Here is a 17,620-nt window from a genome sequence, read left to right on the forward strand (position 1 = left end):
CATTTTAATGGTTTTTTAGCCAACAACATTAGGAAATTCATGCTTAAAACTCTTATTGAGAGTTCAAATGGAGTTTAATACAACACCATTATTATTACCATAGTTTCTTGACATTTTCATACATGCATTCATACATTTTCTTTATGCACTATACATTTTATTTCCATTACTTCGTTAAGGCATACGTGATTATCAAATACCTTCATCTCAATAATGACATGTTCATTTAGGCCATACATATTTAAAACATGTTATCATATCAATTTCTTATAAGCTTACTTAAGTCATACACCTTTTAGTCGTATCTTTCATTTCGTTATTGTAGGGTGTGCCCCGAATTTATTGGATACATTGCAGGCACCCTAAATGAGAACTGACGAGCAACCAAAAAAGGGTCAAAACAAGCCTAACGTTAGGACAAGGATTCCCTTGACGTCGAGATGACGTGACATATTTCCGCAATGGACATGGTGATGATGTCATGACAATGTCATGACGAGAAGTTTCCCCATGTCACAATGTCACGACAATTTTTGATGTTATACAACCATGTTTTGTACAGCTCAACAGAACTTCTTCTCCTAATTAGACTCTTATTACTTTAGGTTTATTTTAGTCTGATTAGACTATAATCTAAGCCTATTTAAAGGGCCTTTGTAACCCTGATTTAGACATGCCAATCAGCAAGGGCTTTTCTACAGGGTGACAGGATGTACTCGCATATAAGTTTTGGGGAGAGTCTTGTGATAAATATGGAGATAATTTTATTCCCGAGTTAATACTTTATTTTTAGGGTTTGGGATTGTATGTTTAGTCCTTTTAGGTTTATTTTCTCCATATTGTACTCTCGTTTGTTTACTCATTCAGTGAAAATTTGATACCTCCTTTGCTCGTGGTTTTTCCCTCTTTGAGGGTTTTTCACGTAAAATATTTGTCTTCATTCCTCTCCATTTATACCCTTTTTTTATTTATACATGTCAATCCCTAGCAATTATTAACCTCATCAAATTTCAGGTAAACTCCCATAATAATTAGGGATGACAAAAAATATAAATTCAATGGGTTCCAACCTGACTTGATCTATTAGGATTTGATTTTTTTTTTTGGAAATTTTTGTTCGGGACGAGTCGAGTGAAATTAGAACAATATTCAAGTCAGGTTTAAGGTAAATAAGTCTCTACATGTGACCGCGCACATCAATGTACAAACATCGAGCAAATAATTAACACAAAGTTATAGAGATTTAAAAGTGACTTTTACTGTAAGTATGACATGTCAATTGTAATATTTATATGTGTTACAATGGAACACAGGGAGTATTCCAAGGATCGAAACCAAGGGATTGTCAATTTGGTAAATGTGTTTATCAAACTAATTGCGAGTTAAGCAATTAATAATCTAGTTGAGTCAAAAACTATTAGTACAACCAAATAAAATGAGCTTTAAGCAAATTCTAAATTAACAAATAAAAACACCAAACTAACTTTCTTCTTTTTTACTAGAAACAACGCAAATGGATTGAAATGATGGTCGAATGATTCAAGAATTACCAACTAAGCTAATAAATCTATGATGATTATATTGTTTGCCACTCACAGCTAGGAATATTCGTTCGGTCTCATCCTAAACTAAAGGATACCACCTAAGCTCTCCTCTCAATCTCACTTAGGCATATAAAACTCCTCAAGGTCTAACTATTTGGCACAAATGTATCAAAGTCCTATATGATAGAGTCTTCTTTCGGTCTTGTCTATCTAGATCTTCCACTAGGGGCATTAATTCTAGTGTAATATGCAATTTAATACACTTGAACAAACAACTAATCAAGGCATAGATAATAACTTAGTTAAGTAACCTACTCGTTAACCAATTAATAAAATGATTCAGCACATCATTAAACCTAGATTCCACACAAGCATTCTAACAAACACATGGTAGGCATAAAATACAAAAGATAAGGGTTGAGAAAATACTCATTAATAGATAGAAATATGATGAAATACAAGAATTTAATCCATTTCCACCCACAAGGTTCCAACAAAAATAAAGAAAAAAAAACTTTACAACAAAAACAAAATAAAAAGAAAAGAAAAGAAAAATGAAAACCCAAACTAAGAAAATAAGAGTAAAAATTGTCTAATGTCGAACCTAATTTTCTAACCTAGCTAGCCTCCCAAATAATTGATATAATGTAACATTTAAAAGCAAAAAAAAATTTAACTTGAAATTAACAATTATGCCCTTAAATGAAAAGTGACTTAAGCCTGTTTGGACAAAAAATTGCCTTACAGTTTTTTACCCATCAAAATTCAATATCGTGACACTCAGGCTTTCGTGCCGCAACACCCATAGCGGTTGGCATGAAGAATGCTTAAGGGACATTCGGTGTTGCGACACAGTTTTGCTAGTGTCTCCACTTGGATGATAGGCCATTGGGTTCACTTCACTTCAACGTTTGGCTTGGAACCGCAACCTTGAGGGCTTGGAATCGTTAATATGAGGCTTAATATCACGACCTCCACAACAGGATACTCCAAGTTGAGTTTTGGTGAATGTAACAACCCGTTTTTCAGTGGTGTCAGAAATAGTGGTTTCGGGACCAAAATTTTGAAGAGAGTCCATAGATATATTTAATTAATATTTATGAGTTAAATATAGTATAAGAGCGAATAGTGAATTAATAGATTTTATTAATTGGTAAGTTAGTCTAGGTACAAGTGGTACGTACCGGAAGTCAAGTGGTTTTGGAGAACGAGGTATTAAGACCTCGTTTTTGTAAATTGAGCCCGTGAATATTTTAATTAAATATTTACAAAGCTATTATATAGGTGAATTGAAGTTTGATTCGAAAATTCTAGTGTTTGGATTGTTAATTAAAGAAAAAGGACTAAAACGTAAAAGAGATAAAACTTCATCACTATTGATTATTATTAGCTTAGGTGCATAGTTAAAGTTTTTTTTAAGGATTTAAATGTTAATATTCCACTTTTTAGTTTCATGGTCGGTTTATAGTTGGTTTTCATAATAATATTATAATAAAAGTTAAGTTAAATTTAGGAAAAAATATAATAAAACATAAAGACATAAGTGGATGGTCAATTTTATCATTCTTTCTTCTTTGCAAAGACTGAAATTCCATGGATGAAAGCTTGGAGAATTTGATCGATTTCTCTTCCTTGCATGTAAGAAATTTCTTTACCTATTTTTAGTAATTTTTATATTTTTGAAATCGTTACAACTAGCTGTTAAATTGTATCTCTATTTTCAAAGCTGTACAAGTTTGTTAAAATTTTCATTTATGATTTTTGGATGTTCTTGATGTCAAATGGAAGATTTTGAAGTTTGGAAATGTTTTAGGACTATTTTGTTAAGTGAATTTTGTTAATTTTACATTTAGGGACTAATATGTAAAAATGTTAAACTTAGCACAAAAATATTGCAATTTCTAAGTGATTAAAGGCTGATTAGGGATGGAATTACAATCGGTTATGTGTATTGGGGCTTTAATGTGAAATTTTTAATAGTTTCGATGTTAGGGACTAAATTGAACAAAGTGCAAAAGTTTAAATAAAATTTGTAAAATGGAAACTATAAGTTATATACATAAAAATGAATATTATAATGTATTTTAATATAATAATTTTAATTTAATTATTACATAGATCAATGATTGAACCGTATAGAAGAAAATTACAAAAAAAAGGAAATTGCAGAATAGTCCCTACAAATAAATTTGCTTCCTGGTTGTATTAGGTAAGTTCATACGGTATATTTGTGTTAAATTTTTATGTATTTAAAATTATAGTTGTCAATATGTTTAATTGATATTTTGATCGTTTACACTTCGGTACGAAAATGTGAGATAAAAGATTAAATTAAACAAAATTGAAGATAGTATAATTCAATAAATTAAGGGATTAACTTTGAATTGGATTGAAATAAGTTATGCTATGTGATAAAGTGATAATTCAATAAAAATAAGATGAATTGATTCAATTTAAATTGGTTGTATGTGAAAAGAACTGAATTGAATAGATAAAAAATATAAAATATATAAAATATTATTTGAAATGTGGAATTATACTAATGTGGTGATGAGCTATGATATATGTATGGAATTCTTGATTTGATTAATTGATAATAAATTGAGTAATGAATACCCTATTAACTGTATAGGTAGAGTCAGATATAGTTGGCATGTCATAGGATAGGAAGTGTTCAGGATTACTTCGACTACGAGTCAATGAGGCACTGGCGTAAATTTTCTTTGGTTTAACCGATGAGACACTAGGTGTCAAACCTATTTATAGCGTTGGGCACAACTATTTGCTTCGGATTTATCCGATGAGGCACTGGGTGTCAAGCTGGTGTGTTGGTTGGATCTGTGTATCCTTTTCAGTCCGAGTCGTGTTAATAGAGAGATAAAAGATTAAATAAACGATGATAATGAATAAGAATTTGAAATCCATGAAATTGTAAAATTAAATGTGAGATGTGATATCCTTTATTGAGATGGAAAATGGATAAGAAATAGAAGAAAAATTTTAAGTGAAATGTCAATTTGTGAAATGTAATGATATGATGGTTAGATGACTTATACATATTGAGAATTGATTATATAAGCCCAAGGGGCCAATATGAAAATATGATAAATTGATGAATGTGATTCAGAATTAGTATTATGATATAAAGTAGTGGTTGATATTTAATTGACATTCAATATCTATTTGGTATAAAGATGAATTTCTATGTTTTGGATTGAGATTTCAAATTATGAAATGAAAATCAATGTTTGGCATTAATTTGAAATGGGATGTATCGTAGATAAATAAATTGTATGATAAGTTAAGATAGTGAATTGATTTAAATGATTATTGTTTTGTGAATGGTAATGAAATGTTGAATAAGTGAATTGAACATTATATGATTTGAGTTATTTTATGGTTTGATAATTTTTGAACTCACCTTTTTGATATGTGATTTGCCATGATAGGCAACCTTTATCAAGCTAAGTAGCTAGTGTATAATTATAACCTGAGGTAAGTTACTTGGTTTTAATACTTGTGAACTTACTAAGCAATTGTAATGCTTACTCCCTTGTTTCCTTTTTCCCTGTAATGTCAACTTGCAAAATGTGTCAGGTGGATCGTTGAGAAGCTCACACAATCCTAGTATTGTTTTAGTAGTCTTTCTATCATTTAAAAACTCGATTTTGTGGCATGTATATAGTTGAATCATTTTTGGTCATTCTTGAATGTTAGTACTTTGGTTTTTGATTTTGGTTTGTTCTTTAAATGGTTATATGATATGTACATAGGCTATTCTAGATTGATGGTTTAAAGTTATAATTTGAAGTTGCAATTTGTTATAATGGTTGCCATGCATAAAGATGAACTTAATGATACTATGGTATGTATAAAGAGTAAATGATGATTGTATGTGTGGTGATGGTATGCTAGATTTGGATCATAAATTAGTTGAGAAATGGTAATCTTGGGTGAAATGTATGTTAAATGTATTATTTGATAGTTGTAGCATATGCATTCATCAAAATAAATTGTTTCAACGATATGGTAAGTTTTGATTATGTACAATGGTAAATTATACTATGATGATACATGCTTGTATGTATAATTGAGTTTAAGTTTTGAATTTGGTTGTGATGGTGCCAAATGGCAGATTGGTTAGTATTAGGTTTATGGTACCTAATCGCATTAAGAAAGTTCATAGATCATGGTTAAATCATGATATGTTTGTAAAGGATTTAGTGAGTTTTATGCAGGTCATATGTGTACCTATTTTTATCCATGAATTAAGATATAGGTTTGGACTTGAAATAAACTTTCAAACTTGTGTTTTTTGACCATCTGGGTAAAAGTATCAATACCAGAGACCAAGATATCGATACTTAACCAAATGAAAAGTGTTTTCAAATTACAGAATGCCAAAATGGTACAAATCATAAAAATATCGATACTTATTTCTCTGGTATCGATACTTAGTTCAAAATTTTGAAAATTTTACAATTTGGTCCTTTTTCATGCCCGAATCTAATCTATTGTGTCTTAAGGCTCGATTTACCCGTTTTCATTTTTTAATAATACTTAATGTGTGTATTTGTATGAGCATTCATTGTTTTAAATTGCATGTGATTGATCCAAATTTATTCGTAGCATCTCGTAACTCGGGTCCGATAATCGAACAGGGCATTGGGTGTTACAGTGAAGTTCAACTTCCTTAAGGTGGTGGAAGGGTCAGTGTCACAACACAAAGGCTCTTGTGTCACGACCTTGTCTACAGTAGAAGTCATTTTTTATGTTTGATGTCAATCACCTCCCTACACAAGATCAAATCAATCATTAGACTTTCAATGGAACAATTTTTCTAATTTGGATCTCAAAAGTAAAATAAACGAATAAAACTAACTTCTAACATAATATCTAATAAGTAACACCAGATTTTTAAGTGTCAAAAGATCTTAATTTGATGTATAGAAATACGACAGATCAAACTCCTCCACACTTACGTCCTTGCTTATCCTCAAGCAAACACAAGAAACATGCATAAGATGACCCTTGGAATATGTTGAATAATAAGAAGCATGACAATCGAATATTGAATTTGTATAAGACATATCTCACATGTAGCTTAAGATTGATGTTTATCTAACTTAAGTACTCCTAAAGAATACCTACCTAGTTCACTAAGTTAAAGAACTAACAATCTTAGAAGGAATGCAAATGAATAAATACTCGATTATGTTATCCATCAACATAAACTATATAGATACATGGCAAACACAAAATGTGAATCAAAATAATTAAATTACCATAGTTTTTATTATTTTCAATAGAATAGATTTTCTCATCACCTTAGGATTAATCATAATATAGTTTAATTAAATTACTAACTTGACCCATTAGCGTAAGAATTAATCTCAGTTTAGTATCGTCTCCCTTGCGTACGATCCTCGGAGTACTTTCATATTTCGTTGTAAAACTATATTACAACCTGACCCATTTACTTGTAGACACCGCCTTAATTCATATCCTTAGTAGTAGTATTCTCACTTCCAACGTTAATACGTCGGGAGGTGGCCAGTTAGTTAATAGCTAATTCACCTTAAAACTTGAATCCGAAGTTAACTACAACCCCTGAAATGAGTTAATCTTCATGATTAGTTTAATTGGTTTAGTAGTTTGTTTATTTTATTATTTATTTGTTTTATTCATTTAGTTTATGACATTTATCTCTTTTATGATTTATCATAATATAGAATTTAATTATTACTATTTAGACTTATTATTGTAAAAAGGTTTCAATAGATTTAATTCATCCTCCATTGGATACTATCCTCGGAATACTTTCTTGTGTTCTGTTGTAACACAAAACTATTGTAAACGGGTCAATCTGCCCGGGCCCACACCAAAACCAAAATACAAAACAATAATAAATCAAACTAATAAATAATTAAGTCCAAGTCCAAAGTCCATAACCCAATAACAAAATATGACTCAATATTATTAAAACCAGACCCAACTAAAATACCAAGCCCGAATTAAACCAATGTTCAGCAAAAGAAGCCCTAGTAGCTGCTATCGCAACCAAAATTCACACTTACTAAACTTTGCATACAGTTCATTCTCTCACAGTACTTGCAGCACAATACGTAGATGCTCCTCATGTTTCTCCTCGGTTTCCGAGTATACCAGAATATCATCGATGAAAACTACCACGAATTGGTCCAAGTAAGGTTGGAACACTTGATACATCAGATCCATGAAAGCGGCAGGTGCGTTCGTCAACCCAAACAGCATAACCAGGAACTCGTAATGACCATATCGAGTCCTGAATGCTGTCTTATGAATATCCACTTCCTTTACCCTTAACTGATGGTATCCAGATCGAAGGTCAATCTTGGAAAATACCGAAGCTCCTCTAAGTTGCTCAAATAAACCATCAATCCTTGGCAGAGGGTATTTGTTCTTTATTGTCAGTTTGTTCAACTGGCGGTAATCGATGCACATGCACATTGTCCCGTCCTTTTTCTTCACAAATAGCACCAGTGCTCCCCATGGAGACACGTTTGGCTTAATGAAGCCCCTATCCAACAACTCTTGAATTTGAGCCTCTAACTCCACTAACTTCTTCGGTGCCATCCTATACGGTGCGATGGACACAGGCGCCGTTCCAGGCAACAAATCTATTCCAAACTCAACTTCTCGGTTCGGAGGTAATCCTGGAAGCTCCTCTTCTGACTGACTTACAAATGCCAAATAGACCTCACAACCTTTCTGAATCCACTTTTTGGCTCTTAATGTCGACACCACATTGGACAAATAATCCCTTCGCTCACCTATCACCATAACCTCCTCATCCTTTGTGGTCCTTAACACCATTCATTTAGCAGCACAATTCAGAGTCGCTTTATGCTTAACAAGCCAGTCCATTCCCAAAATGAGATCAAACTCTCCGAACGGTAACTCCATCAGATCTCTAGGGAAAATCTTACCTTGAGTTTCTAAGGGTACATCCCTATACAGTTTGTCTACCCTAACCGAGTGACCCAAAGGACTTAGTACAGATACCCCACTCACAATCTCCTCAGAGTGCACACCCAACGACCCAGATATGGCACATGCAACATAGGAATGAGTAGATCCAACATCCACCAAGGCAGTATACGGCATGCTAGAAACCAAAAGCGTACCAATTATGATGTCAGGTGCGTCACCCTCCTCGCGGCGACGAGCAGCATATACCAAAGCTGGCTGACGAGCCTCAGTGTTAACAGTACCCTTGCCAGGTGCCCCACGTCCATGGCCATTGCCACCGTGACCTCGGCCATGACCTCTCGACGGCGACGGTCCACTTCGCGCTGTTTGCACGGGTTGCACAGCCCTTTGTTCAACCACTTGAGCCTGAGCTGGCCTCTTAGGATAATCCCTGATCTTATGTTCCTTTGATCCACAATGAAGACAAGCCCCAGAACGTTTCCAACATTCCCCCAGATGCATTCTACCACAATCTCCACAAGCTTGTAGTCTGACAGTGTTCACCGGAACCGCTCGAACTGGTTCCTCCATCCCAGCTCTCTTAACATTCCGGTTTACAGCACCAGTTGGTCCAGCATCTCTCTTGAACCGATTTTGATCCCTGTCGCGGTTCCTTCGTTCAGCTTGCTTCACCTCTTCGGCTATCTTAGCCTTTTCTACCAGTGCAGCAAAATCGCGCTCTCTTTGCGGAGCTATGAGCACCCTTAGCTCATCCCTGAGGCCATCCTCAAAGCACACTGTGCTCGTATTCGGTAGAGACAATACCATTAGCATACCGGCTCAATCGTAGAAACTCTACCTCATATTCAGCAACGGTCTTACCACCCTGGGTCAGGTTCAGGAATTCCTTCCTTCGCGCATCCACATAGCTAGCTCCGACATACTTCGCCTTGAAGGACTGCTTAAACAACTCCCAAGTTACCCTCTCAGCTGGGGTACCCTCTCTCACAGTGATCCACCACTGATACGCCTCATCCCGTAGTAAGGATACTGCTCCTTTTAACTTTTGCTTTACTGAGCAGTCCAAGTCATCCATAATCCGCTCCGAGGATTCCAGCCAGTACTCAGCCACATTTGGGGCTACTCCAGATGCACCCCTAAAAACTTTCGCTCCGTTGGCCCGGAGTCGCTCAGAAATGGACCCCCTATTCATGGGCCCGATATTAGCTCCGGCCACCCTTTCCAAAACTCTTAACATAGCCTGGGACAGAGCGTCATCCCCCGCGGCCCGATCATACTGCCCATTCTCATCCACTGGTGGTGGTCGTACTACTCCAGCGGGTATGTGTTCAGAAAACGAAGATCCAACTTGAGTACTACCTCGGCCTCGACCACGGCCTCCTCCTTGAGTAGCTCTCGTACTCATATCGATTTATCTGATTATGAATTTTATGCATTTAGTTTACTGTTTCCACTGTTTATTACAGAATATCTTATGAACAGATAAGGTTTCAGAGTTGTTCTCGCATAACCACAGTTTAGCTACTGTCTCAGTTTCCTAGGGCTTAGTTTACCCTACAGTCTCAGTTTCGTAGCCTTTACGCTATATTATCTATAGTATTATCTCTAAGGTTTAGTACTAACTACAGTACAGTTCAGTATATAAAACAGAATAGTACTTACAGCCTTGGTGCCAGGGATTCAGTGTGCCACCTCATCAGTTTTCAGATAAACTCAAAAGATTTAGGCTTTTTGAAATCCATTTTCCAAACATTTGTGTAAAAAAAAACAAGTTCAGAGATTATCTCCTTTAAACAGGAAATTTTAAAAGTCAGGTTTTTCCAAAAATACCCTCTCTCTTTTTTGGCATAAAGTTTTGAAAACCCTTTTTGGACCCGATCCACAGCCGAGTTGTTGCAACTGGGCTCTGATACCACTAAATGTAACACCCCAAACCCGGCCCAGACGTTATAACCGGATCCGACATGCCACATCGAAGCGTTCAAAACATTTTATATTGTTGATCCAGAAAAAAACCTACTTAGTGTTTTAAAAGATAATTTCATTATAGGTTAAAGTGAATGGAAGCTGGGCACCAAGTAGGTATCCATAACAGAGGAGATGAGCCATGAAGGCTGCTTAAGGACCAAGCTCTCCGATTGGATCCAATCATAGACATGTCCACATCCATTGCCACACTTGGTTATAACAAGTTGAAATTTCTTTGGTAAATCGAATATTCGTGACGTCGTGTTATTTCAAAAAAAATAAGTATCGTTTTGAAATCACGCCCTAATTCTAGCCCATTTGAATTAGTATCCATCAATTTAAAGTTGTTTTTAATAATATAATCCCAGAAAAATCAAATAAGAAAATAAAGTTAAAATGACCTTCTTACAACCCAAAAATTAAATAGTAATTAAAAATAACTTAAGAAAACCAGTCTCTTTTTTTTCAAACCCAAAAGTATTCACCATGGCCAGTTTGAATCCCCTCCTACTCCAAGCCACCCACATCAAGGCTCACCTACAAAGTTAAAGAATAGGTGAGTTTGGGGAAACTCAGTGTGTAAGGAAAACCCATTCAAAGCCCAAGTCAGCTCAAGCCCATTGGGCCTAAGCCCATTCAGGTAACAGTGGTACTGGGCCAGAGCCCTTTTCAGATTACAATAAACTGGGCCTTGCCCCTTATTCAGATAACAGTATGGCCCATAGGCCCATTTCAAAATACATGCAACATCAGTAAACATATGCAAGCCCATTTGGGGAGACTACTCAACCCACCAACCACTACACTCCACCCGTACCAGCCATACACTCCATGTGGGGAATAGCTCAACCCACCCAGCCCAACACTCCACAGTTGTAGCCTTGCTGCTCAGTTAACAGTAAATTGAGGCAAAGCCTCCAGTACGAGGACAAGCCACTTTCAGTACTTCCTCCGTCAATATCCCAGTCCCATGCATCAGATAATAACAACATGGCATGCAGTAAATAACAACAGTCAAACATGCATTTAGGTCAATTTAACCCTAGGGGTATTTCGGTAATTTATCTCCTAGGGGTAAAATTGTAAATTTTCCACTTTTAAAGGTATTTCAGTAATTTATCTATTTTAGGGTTTTTCATGCATATTCCTACCTTTCACGGACTAACAGGATGACTACCGAGGGTTCTTACCGAATTGGGCCCGTTGGCCCATCATTCCAATTTTGGCCCATTAAGCCCAAAAATATCGAGGGCACAGAAATCATGCACTTTGCAGTCCAAACATTGCAGCTTACCAAAAACATTAATCGATTTACCTCACGAGCATTCGCACACTCGCAAATCTACAAAATACCGATTTTTGGCATTTCGGCTTTTCGACTTTTGCCGATCTAGACTAAGAAAGAGGGTGTTAGTTATACACCTGTTTGCGACGATATACTGACAAGATCCACACACGAACTGCCTACAATTGGATTACTAACACATTAATCTAACTATTCAAATACGAACTACGTATTAACCCCTTACAATATTCGGCTAACCACACCTACAGATCATAGTAAGCTTATAAGAAAATAATAAGCAACTCATTAACAAATTTTTGTCAATGTTTACCCCATAATCATAATTTCACTGCAAGCTGTCTTCCTGAGCAATAGTCACTAAATTATTTATACCTAGAGCTACGAAACTCCAAATCAAGTGTCGTTAATTTTCCATTAAAATAGACTCATATATCTTCTACCCATAAAATTTTCAGAATTTTTTGTATGGCCAATCAATACCAGATTTTTCTTAAAGTTTCCCATGTTTCACTGTTTGACTAATCTGACCACTCTTCATTACAAATCAAATTTCTCATTGTACAGAATTCAAAATATGTTCTCGTTTATTTAATTTGAAACTAGACTCATTAAGCTTTAATTACATAATTTATTTAGCTTCTAATTCATCTCCCACAATTTATGGTGATTTTCCAAAGTCACGTTACTGCTGCTGTCCCAAGCAGATTTATTACCAAATCACTCTTTCATACACCTATCTTGCATGCATGTTATTTAAACATGTATATCACCAACCAATCATCACATATCTATGATTTTTACTTAAGCATAATCTCCATTTCATCATTTTAAAGCACAACATGTTAGCCGATTTTTCCCTTTAGCATCTAAGGCACATGCATGATCATTTGTTTGCCTCAACTTCACCTATATTTCATTTTTCATCAAAAGAACATGAAACAACAACCAAAAACCAAAATATGCTTCATGAGTTAGGGTAGAATCAAGAAGAACTCATGAACATCAAGATAGAAGCAAAGTACCAAGAACTCACCTTCAATTTTTCCCCCTCCTAGTGACCGAATATTCAAGGGTTTCCTCCCCTATTTGCTCTCTCTCAAATTCGGCTATGAAGAACAAAGAATGAACAAAAACCTTCCTTTACTTCCTTTTGTTATTCTTATCACTCAACATTTTATGACACATAAATGATATACTAATATTTGTGCCATACTCATGCCATAATTCCAATAAAAATATGCCCATAATGCTTACCATGCCCATCATCCATTAACTATTAAAATGCCAATGCCCATCATCCATTAACTATTAAAATGCTAAAATGCATACATTATCAACTATCCATCACCTTGGCTGGCCACTACATTAAAAGTGGGGAATTTGACATGCAAATCCTCCTATTTTGCACTACTATTTATTTGGCCACTACAAATTAGCCTATAGCATTTTCAAACATTTTCACATAGGTCCTATTTCATAATTTCACTCTCTTTTTCTTATGGAACAAAAATTAACTAAAATTATCGGGTTCTATCTTAAGCTTGGGCCTTCTAAAAGCCCACTAACATAATTAAACCTATACCAACATTCACAGAATTCGCGAAAATTGGGACGTTACATCTTAAGTCTCACCTAAACTCTATTTTAGCCCTTATATTCGTTGTCCATTTAATTTCAGATTTCATTGATTAGCTTTCAATTCTGTGTTGTTTTTTGTTTATCGATTTCTTTACTGCTCACTTAAAAAATATTATTAGAGTCTTGGTTTCTTACCTTTAAAAAATGTTTGAACTTAAAATAAGTATGTTTACTTCATTTGCCTATTATTTTATTACCCTTTAATTATGCATTTATTATTTCATTTGTTTATGCAATAAGAAAGTAAGGTGAATATTTCGACAGTAATATTTTTTGATTCATGAACCTTCATACTTCTAAAATTTACCTATTTGCCCATTTTGTTTGTCATTATTATTATTCCCCTTTTGTTTTATTTTATTTTATATTTTTCTTATTTACTTGCCTGTTTTCAATCTTTTGTTTTATCTAATTATTTAAAACTTTTATTAATTTTCATTTGTGCACTTAACATCTCTTTTATTTTGTTGTTTATATCCAACCTCTCTCACATTTTTATTTTATTACCCTAAAATTTAGATTCTATTATTATTATCACCCTTATTACCTTTTTTTGCATTATCACCATTATTGTCGTCGTTATTATTCATGTCATTAGTTACTTTGTCTTATTATTCTTTCTTTTGATTGTCCATATTAGTGTCAAAATCTAGTATATCATGTGATATCGTGAATCGTTTTGTTAACGTATTTATATTTTGGTTATTTAGCACGATAATTTTATCCAAATTATTGTTTTAAATAAGAAATTACATTTTTTCCGATTATTACACTCACTATTTCTCAAAGATATTTAATAATAAGGCAATATTTTGTATTTTGGAAATTCGAGAAATAGTACCTTAACTCACGGGGTTTCGATTTTCTTGTTAAACCAAAATAGCAAAATATCCTTTTACATTTCAAAATACATGATTTTTAGTGAAAAATAAAAGCAAATTTCCGCGTTTAGAAACTCAAGAAGACCGTACCCTAACTTACTGGGTTTCGATTGGATCTAAATAACTGAATATCTTTCTAAAGATCAAAGAACAACTTTTAAATAAAACAATTAAGAGGCAAGCTTACTTTCGAGGGTTCAAATGTCATGTCCTAACTTAAGGGATGTGACATTTTGTTGTCTCGAGATGAGAGGGCCTTTGATGCTAATTTTAATTCATTCAATCGTTTTTTATCAACATTAATAAAAAAGGAGGATCGTATTTTAAATTCTTTTCGGGTTTTCAACTTTCAACGTTAAGACATTAATTAATCAATAAGGTATCAATTTTGGGCGTTACGAGGGTGCTAATCCTTCCTCGTACGTAACCGACTCCCGAACCTGTTTTCTCGAATTTCATAGACCAAAATTGTTGTTTTAGTAAACCAAAACGTTTTATTAAAATGATCAATCAAAAGGTGACCCGATCACACCTCATAAAAAAAGATTGGTGGCGACTCCCATCTTTCACTTTCCTTTTCAAAATAAATGTCGACCCCGTTTTCATAACAAAAAATGGTTTCGACAACTATATTACAAGTTGACCCGTATACTTGCAGACACTGCTACTTTATTTCTTATATTTTTGGTGTAGTATTTTTCAGTCAAACGTTTACATTTTTTACGACGATCAATACCTCATGGAGAATGGAAATTTATCTCAATTGACTACATCAGACACTCCATAGCAGAATGGCGTAGTTGAGAGAAGGAATAGAACCTTGCTTGACATGGCTTGTTTAATGTTAAGCTATTAACAACTCTCTACTTCCTTCTAAGATATGTGATACAAATGGCTTACTATATTCTGAATGGTGTGCCAATCAAGTATGCTTGTAAGACACCTTACAAATTGTGGCATGGAAAGAAACCCACTCTAAATCACTTTAGAATATGGAGTTGTCCATCACACGTTTGGATAAGGATTCAAAGAAGTTGGATGCACTGACAAAATTGTGAATGTTAGTAGGATATCTAAAAAGAAAAAATGGTGGATTATTCTACAATCCGAAAGATAATACGATTAAATTTTCTACTCAAGGTACTTTCCTTAAGGAAAGCTATAAGGATAACTTTAAGCCTCGAAGTGAAGTAGGACTCAAGGAACTTTTGGGAGTTGTAGAAAAATCACCAAGTTTAATTATCGAAAAAGTTGTAGAAAGACTTATAAACAATCAACAGCATAGTTGAATTCGTCATAGTGGGAGAGTTTCTAAGAAATCAGACTTCTTCATCTATGATGGTAGTATTTATAATATGGAAGCCAATCATGAGAATGATGATCCACTCACTTACGAGGAGATTATGCAGGAAGTTGATTCCAAGCTCTGGAAATAGGTCATGGATGCCGAGATGGATTCTATAGAATCCAATATGGTGTAGGAACTTGTAGACTTACCGGTTGGGATTAAACTCATAATGTGTAAGTGGATTTATAAGAAAAAAAGAAATACGTAAGAGAAAATGGAAAAAAAATAAAGTTAGACTTGTAGGGAAAGGCTACACACAGAAAGAAGGCATCGACTATGATGAGACCTTCTCTCTAGTAGCCATGCTCAAGTCTATCCGCATACTCTTATCCAATGTCACTGCTCTCAACTACGGGTCTGAAAAATGGATGTCAAGACAACATTCTTGAATGGATTTCTTAATGAGACCATTTACATGGCTCAACCCACTGGTTATGTTGTCAAATGAAATAAACAGAAAGTTTGCAAACTGCTAAGATCTATTTATAAGCTTAAGTAGGCATCCGGCTCATGGAATAAAAGATTTGATAAAATGATCAAGACTTTTGGGTTTGAGTAAAACACTGATGAACCTTGTGTTTATAAGCATATAAAAGACAAAAAGGTGGTCTTCCTCGTTCTGTTTGTTGATGAGAATTGACATTAGTTAAACTATGGTTATCTAAACATTTTAGCATGAAAGACTAAGGTAAAGCTATTTATATTCCTGGAATTCGAATCTTTAGGGATCGAAAGAATAAAATGACAACTCTATCATAAGCTTCTCACATCAATAAGGTACTGAAACGGTTTACAATGGCCGATGTGAAGCCAAGCGTTCAACGAACTGCATCAAGTTTTCATCTTTCTTTGGATGACTGTCCTAAGATAGTAGAAGAAATAGAGCATATGAGTAAGGTTTCATATATTTCGGCAGTTGGAAGCCTTATGTATTCAATGCTGTAATAACCCGTTTTTAGTGGTGTCGAAAATGGTGGTTTCGAGACTACAATTTCAACATGTGAGTCCATAAATATTATTTATTTAATATTTATTAGGTCATTATAATGTTATATTGAAATTTGGTCTGATAATTTTGATATTTGGTTAGTGAATTAAAGAAAACTGACTAAATCGTAATAACTACAAAAGTCAATCGCTATTAGCTTAAATGAGCCAAAAAGTTATAAAAGTATATTTGGATGGATTTAAATGGAAATTAAGCCATTATTAAAGCTAGTGGCCATTTATATGCTTAATTAATTAAGTTTTATAATTAAAAATGTTTACTAAAATAATGTTAATTTATTAATAATAAAAGAACAAAAAGAAGCCAAGGTCATCTTTCCCATTTCTTTCTATTTCCAACTAAAGAACACCATTGGTGGAACCTAAGAGCATTTAGTCAAGCTTAGTCCTTGCATGCAAGTCAATTTCACACCCGTTTTTCATGAATTTTATGTTTTGATATTGTTGTATCTTAATCTAGCTAGCCCAATGACTATTTTTAAATACTGTCAAAGTTTTGAAAACTTACCATTGATGTTCTTGAAGCTTTTTAGATGTTAATGTTTGAGCTTGAAGCTTGATAATGAAATATGACTATTTTATAAAGTGATTTTGAATAATTTTGAGTTTAGGGACTAAAATAATAATATGTTGAAATTGGCTTAAATTTCATGTAAATTTTGTTACTTGAGGGCTGGATAGGGATTCTAATGAATTTGACATCCTAGTGTTGGGCTAAATTATGAAAAATAAGCTTGTTTTGGTTTTAGGGACTAAATTGAATAAAATGTAAAATTTTAGGAAAAATTTTGAAAATGTTAATAGGAAGTCATGTGCATCAAATTGAATGTTATGATGTAATTGATGTAACACCCCAAAATAGGGTCTAGGATTTTTAGGGGTTTTAGCCTTAGAGTGTTCGGAATTTTATGACATGTTTTGTCGGTAATGTTTTTTATTATGGTTTTTAGAAAAT

This window comes from Gossypium hirsutum, chromosome A12 (assembly GCF_007990345.1).
Source record: "Gossypium hirsutum isolate 1008001.06 chromosome A12, Gossypium_hirsutum_v2.1, whole genome shotgun sequence".
NCBI classification, from domain to species: domain Eukaryota; kingdom Viridiplantae; phylum Streptophyta; class Magnoliopsida; order Malvales; family Malvaceae; genus Gossypium; species Gossypium hirsutum.